Source organism: Momordica charantia (assembly GCF_013281855.1).
Source record: "Momordica charantia cultivar OHB3-1 chromosome 9 unlocalized genomic scaffold, Mcharantia_2.0 BLBB01000009.1, whole genome shotgun sequence".
Classification (NCBI taxonomy): domain Eukaryota; kingdom Viridiplantae; phylum Streptophyta; class Magnoliopsida; order Cucurbitales; family Cucurbitaceae; genus Momordica; species Momordica charantia.
In genome coordinates this window covers 13,131,940-13,138,862 of record NW_028275167.1, presented here as the reverse complement: position 1 = coordinate 13,138,862, position 6,923 = coordinate 13,131,940, and the positions used below count along the sequence as shown (strand labels likewise).

At 48.5% G+C, this 6,923-nt stretch overlaps 1 non-coding gene across 1 annotated transcript; it reads right to left on the bottom strand.

Moving 5' to 3' along the window:
* Window positions 1–4,498: 4,498 nt before the first annotated feature.
* On the bottom strand, window positions 4,499–4,570 carry TRNAG-GCC (transfer RNA glycine (anticodon GCC)). Its single transcript has one exon. It is a non-coding gene; the product is annotated as a tRNA-Gly (tRNA).
* Window positions 4,571–6,923: the final 2,353 nt, after the last annotated feature.

Sequence of the window (6,923 nt, the reverse complement as noted above, 5' to 3'; positions counted from 1 at the left end):
GATCAACCAGCGACCGGTTTACAGAACAAGGAGTTAAGCAAGGGCCAGGAGATTGATAGAAGAACCTGGCCGAAGCTTGACTAAAAAGGGCTTGTGTTCAACTCCGCGGGTTGGCTGGTTGGAAGGGATTGCTTTCTGCCGTCTGTTTTTCCCTTCGAGATCTTCTCTTAGCAAAGTAGGTTCAAGTCACACTTTTGGCTTGCTACAAGCTGGGCTCAGGGACTGCAGTCAGCCGCTTCCCCTGTAGTCGTCAGCTCGTTCTTGACAGATCCGATCGGGTGTTCATAATCTGGAGTAAAAGGATTCGAACCTTTGCATGCCGGTACCAAAAACCGATGCCTTACCACTTGGCTATACTCCATACGGCCTTGTTTTGGACGGTAGAACGGGGAGAGGGGGAAGGGAGAAGCAGGGCTCGAAGAACGAGCCGAGCCGTGCAAGAACGCGGGGATATAGCAAGTAAGCAGCAAGATTCTCTCTTGTTGACCGACTACAACAAGCTCGCGACTCTAATAGAAACAAACGGTAAGCTCTCCTCTGTTCTATTTGCTTGCAATGCTATACCTATCAAAGTTGGCGAACGCTTCTGTAACCTTAGACTCGTTACGCTGTTCGACTGAACTCGTTGGCTCCGCGTCCACCGAAAGTAGGTTACCTTCGTCACCGTCAGCATTTGGTACTCTCTCGATAGCTTCTCTCGTTCACTTCAAGCCTTTGGTGTAATGACCCGTAAGCCCTTCAGAAATAAAAACATCAAAAAAAGAAATGGTTGCGGGAACCGACGGTGACGAAGGTAACCGGGCCGATGCGGCCGGTTACCGGGAACCGCAAGGTTGCAAGGTTCCCAGGAAACGACGTTCCCTTTGTAAAGTCGACCTTTTGATAACTAATTAGAGTTGACATGAAATGGATCACGGAAGAAGACGTATCTGATGAATGAATGATTCAATCCCCTCCCACCCACACGGGTTCTTCGATTCTATTGAAGGGGTTCCCCTTCTTCTATGTGAGGTGGGGCGTACGTCAGAGCGGAACCTATCTCGAACGCGGAGCGCCGGCTCCGGCCGCCGATACAGTTACCAGCTCTGACCATTGCCGCCTATAGATATGGGAGGTAGGCGAAGGTAGCTTGCTTCTCTTCTCCTAGGCTACCAGCACATGTGACTCGGGAAGAAAAGGCAGCGAGCGGTTCTTCGCTTAGTAGAGCTACCGGCCGCCGGACGACGACCGCTTCTTGTTCTCGCCCAGCCGCTTCTTTTGATTTGTTGATTATTATTTCCTAGACTCAAGAAGAAGCTCCTGAATCAGCGCAGGGCCAAATCAGCTGCAGGAGAACTGTACTAACCTGCCGCCGGTGACTTTCTCAGGGCTCCGCAGGAGAAGAAAGAAGGTCCGGGTCAAATTTCTAATGAAGCGAAGGTCCCCCTTAGTTACTCCCTATTCTCTCTTAAAGCTTTATAAAGCTCTAAGAGAAAGGGTTGGTTAAGAACTATTGACTGTAAACCATAGCAGTTACAGTCACTCAATGGAAATGTTCGCCTTTGGAATGAAGATGGATGAGCAGGCACTTGAACCTGGAACTGATGAAATTCGGGGGAAACATGGAACCGGTCACTATACTGGGGGGGCGAGACATGACCGCGACTTAAGATTCAAGTACCGTTGAAAAGACCAAAGGAACGGGGGGAATGACTACCTGTAATAAAGCACAGGCTAATACGAGCCGACCAGAAGAAGCAAGGCTTAGATTACCAGATCCTGGACACAATCTTCCTAGAAATGGAGAGCCCCTTGCCTCGCCTTTTCTAGCCTCTCCTTCTTGCTTGCTTACCTAGCTCTTGTCTTAGTGACTCTTCCTCTTTTCTAGGTTTTTTTCTGGTTAAAACGGTCGATTTTTCATTTGCCAATGAATTGGATCCGCCCCGATTTGATCAATAATGGGATTCTTGGCTAGAAGAAAGGTTCTGTGACATGGACGCCCTGCCCAACTAACTCGGTCGGTTGGCCCACCTAACAGATGATGAGATTCTCGATCGATTTGATCGAATTTGGAAAAGTCTTTCTCACTATTCATTCTATTCGAGATAGGGGGGAGCTTTCGATCAAGATGTTCTCGCCTCCCCTGTTCGGGCTCTCGCTCGAATCGGAACCTTTATGCGTTGGTAGGCTTTCGACTCAATCTAATAGCCTACCTATCGGGCGCCAATAAAAGAGAAAGTTTTCGCATGGGCTCATCATCTGATGCAGAACGGATTTCATAACCACCATCCATCACCAATCACATTCCACATCCCACTTCAAACTTTTCGATTCCTCGGGGGGACTCCTCTATTCTATTTCGAGAAAGGCATTCCAGCTTCAAAGGCAGGTGAGCCGGGTCAGGAAGGAGTTTGACTGCTGGGATGGGATCGGATCCATCCTACTCGAAGCACTCCACCACGAATAAGAGTATTCGGGTTGGATAGGCAGTCGAGATAGGAACTCCTATCTGTAGGGCGGGCTTTCAAGACAGAGATGCACTACTCCATCTGGAAAGAGCTTTCCCTCGTGGAGAAAGAGAAGAACACCTTATTTAAAGGTAAGGCCAGAAGGGAGTCAAAAATCCATAGAAAAAATCCCTTCCCGGCCGACGGGACTCTACGTCTGGGTCTTATTCCATCTCAAACTCGGATTAGGAAGAGTGCCCTTGAACTACAGATCAATCATAATACACAATACAAAAAAATCAATCGATTCTCCTGCCGGCGAGAAAGAAAAAAAAGGGGGGGGGAAGAGGAGATTCAGGATAGTCACTCCACTCCATATCTCGTGAACACAGATTCTTGTTTCATTTTCAATTCCTTTCGTGCGTGTTTTTTTGATGATATCGTTTTCTAAGATAGGACAGGTCAGGGGCAGGGAGAAGGGCTTCTTCTGCTTTACAACCGGAATAAGGAACCTTAGAATGAACCCTACCTGTCGATCAAAAAATGGGATTGGAGAGGACCACCTGCGGGAGGATCAGAAAGATTTTTATGGAATGTCCTACTCCTGCCCGAGCTTTCCGATCAACCAATCCCCTAATTTCAGGGGCATCTCTTTCTTAGGTAGGGCCAGGGATCCCTAATTAGTCGAATGAGCCTATCCCTCTGGCCTATCATTGTTGGGTCGATCCGGCTGGCGGCTCCTGCATCTCCTGCGTCTCCATGGGGGCCCTTCATACAAGTTTGTTGCTAGGAGTCCCTCTAGTCGAATCTCTCATCAATAGAAGTTTACTGACTGACCTGGCTCTTCAATCGACGATCTACTGCTCCCTCTTAGTTGCAGATGCCCATGCTTTGATTCGAAAGCCCTAGCCTGAATCCCCAGTAAGATCGGAGTATGGAATTCCTCCTCCCTTCAGTCCTGTTTGAACCCGTCCCAGCAACGAAAACCCTCCTACTGCAAGGTGAGGCTCTGCCCGCCCTTCCCTTCTCCGTCAATCCACTCCGGGTCGGGTCGGAGGAGCTGCTAGTCCAACTTCTTGAGCAGCCGAGATATTGAACAACGAACATTTGATGGAATTCCTTGCCTCACCCTGAGATGAGAGGGAAGGTCGATTTGACTCGAATCCTGGACCTGATCTTTAATCCTACACCGGTTAATGATGCGATGGGAGAAGTTTCTCTTTTGTCATTTTTTCATCAATGCTGGCCCAGTCGAGGCTCGTCCATGCCCAATCCCAATGGACAAACCTTCGATCCGATCTGCCCCTAGCTCTATAATCCACCCGTCTTCCCTAGTCCCTGAAAGCCCTCCTCTCCTGGGCCTAGCCCTCTTTCTCAACTCGAGTCTGAAGTTCAGCGGCTTTCATCGTTGACGAACACCTGCGCTAATAAGACAAAGAAGTGGGGGTCTATGCCTTCCTTGAATGAATCAGTAACAACTCATTAGTGGAATGAGGGATCAAGAGACAGATAGGGTGGGAATGGCCTATCAATCATTGGTGGACCTTCCCTTTCACCGGTCACGGAGCTCTCAACTGAGTTGTTTAGGTTCTGGAATTCCATCTCTAGTTGGGGGTTTCGGTTCGAAGGTTAGAAAATGTATGTGGTGCGGGTTCATCTCTCTCGACCAGTTCAGGTGAAAGGGAAGGGTGATCGAGGGGACCCAGACGTCGAGATCTCTTCTCTATGGCGGGAGGTTTATTTCGTCTCGACGAGTGTGTTGGGGGGGCCAGAGAGGGAGTACCTATGCCTCTGAATCGATAGGATGACCATTCGTTGCAGTCGTAGGCGAAGGAGACAAGGGCGAGGCACCGAACATGTTCTATCCTCAACCTCCATCCGTCATGTGGAATCTCAATCCGCTTTTCCTATTCACTAGTACACTGCGCGCTAAAACAAAACGGGAAGCCCCTTTCTTATTATTAGGTTGATTGGTTTGGAACCCTATACAAGGGGCTGCTTGCAGCTCGCCCCTATTTCTAAGGGGGCTTATGCACTCTACTCGTTACCACTAAACGACGAAGCCAAGAAAGAGCGGAAGGAGGGACTTGAACCCTCAACCTCAGCCTTGGCAAGGCTATGCTCTACCATTAAGCTATTTCCGCCAGCTACGGTAGTGGCGAAGCACTACTGAGCAATTCACGTATCACGTCGAGACGGACGACTTATGTTTTTCCGCCGGACCACACTCGTCGACCTCCGATCGAGCTACGAGCACGAGTAGGTAGGCGGCTAGGGGGGAGGGGCGGCTGGGCTGCCTTTTCAATCAATCTCCGGCCGCCCCCTAATTACTAGACCAACCTGGTGCGAGTTGTAAGGAGTCTTGGTCTCGAGTCGAGCTGGGGCGTCATTTCATTCTCGTAACGGGAGTGAGTGCACCGCAAGACCAGACAAGTGACTCCCTCGCCTCCCAGCGGCGGTCTTTAAAGTTAAGTCATTTCCTAAGCTAAGAAAGAAAAATCCTCTTATTCTACGATAATCCAAGCAGCAGCTCCATGAGTCCGCTCGGAACCAGTCGATTCCTGAGCCATTCGTTCTCCCCTCTCGGTTGGCGTTTGCCAGCCACTAGAGCAAGTAAGAGAACAATCAGTGAATGAACAACAAGAACCCCAGATTTTGACCGGATTGTACACCTTTGTGTCTGGCTATGTATATGGATGTGCATAAAGAAGGGACGGGACATCTCTCTCCTTTTTTTTGGGGGGGGGAATCGAGAGGGAATAAGCTGCAGCGGCGCACCTCACGAACTTCTTACTGAGGCAGTACCATCCTATAGGCAGGCATTAGCGAGTGTTTGGATGCACGTGTTTTGTTCATATTCCTGCGCAGTTAAGAGAAAAATTGTCCCCAAGGCCACCGCTTGTTTCTTTCTTGGATATGCTCAGTCCGGGTATAGATGCTATGACGTGAAATCCAAGAGATGAAGATTATCCTTGAATGTTCTCTTTAATGAGGTCGCCTCATATTTTCTTTAACCTAATTAATCAGCCCCGGGGGAGAATGGTGATGGAGATGTATTGCGGCCTTCTCCTGTTCATCAACTCGAACCTCATTCTTCTGCAGTTGATGTTACGGATCAGCCCCACTCTTCAGGCCAGCAGCTTTGCTCAGCATCTTCTGCCGATTGTCAGCCTGTTCAGTTGACCTCAGAGGATTCCAGTCACCCGGCACAGCATCTTTCTTCTCGGCGGCGAAACCATTATGTTGCCCAGGCTAGGACTACTCCAGAAGATCAGCAGTCGGGACCAGTTGCTTCCCTTCCAGTCGCTTCCTCAGATTCTGGATCCCTCTCTCAGGTTCGTCGATCCTCTCGACGTTTCTTATCCCGTTGCAGAATTTTTTTCTTATTTTAGAAAGAGTTTTTCCCAAAACATCGAGCTTACCTCATGTCAGTTCAATCTTCTCATGAACCTTAATCATTTGCTTCAGCCTGAAATCATTCTTGCTGGAGAGATGCTATGCAGGAAGAAGGAAAAAAAGAATAAATAAGACTTAGTCTCATTGCCTGCAGGGAAACAAGCCATTGGCTGCAAGTAGATTTACAAGATCAAGCATAAAGCATATGGCTCGCTAGAGAGATACAAAGCTAGCTAAAGGATTCCTTCCAAAATCTTGAGTCGACCCCCTTGATAGGGGAAACATTTGCCCGCTAAAATGACCACCATTCGTGGCATTCTTGCCTTGGCTGCAATCAAAAAGTTGCCCTTATTTCAATCAACTTGACGTGAAGAATGCCTTTCAACAACATAAGGGAAGCGGGGATCCGCAAGAATCTGTTTCTATTCAGCCTCCTCCAACTCCAGGCTGATCTTCTCCTAGGAATCCTAACTTGGTATGCAAGCTCAAGAAAGCGATTTACGGATCTATATGCTTCGATTGGCTAAAGCAGGCACCAAGAGCTAAGAAGGGGGCCTGCTTGAAGAAATTTAGCTCGTTTCTCACTGCTTTATTTTGGATAAAGGGTTCCGGCTACAGTGGAACCGTGCGGATTCTGACATTTTGTTTGTCGACGTCATGGTCGTTGCCTCATCCTTCTTTTATACGTTGACGACAACATTCTCACCGGGAATGAATGAATGATTCTTCTCTTTTATTCGATTTCATCAAGGAGCTTGACAACCAATTTGTCTCTTTCATCCGCTGTATTACTTTCTCGGCATGGAGGTATCTCGCTCCACCTCTGAACTTCGCCTAACCCAAACAAAGTATACTCAAAAATGGAATTCTTATCTCGTCGAGACTGCCCTGCGCTACGCCTATATCTCCAGGTGCCAAGCTATCCGCCCCTACTCAACTAAAAAAAAGGCAGGCTGCCCTGACGACCGACACTCTACCTCGGGCTTTTGTTCTTGGTCGGAATCTCATTTCCTGGAGCGCTAAGAAGCTGCCCCTTACTCACCTCTTCAACATCTATAAAAAAGCCTTTCCCCTTTGAATAATAATAAGGTCAAGTCAAGC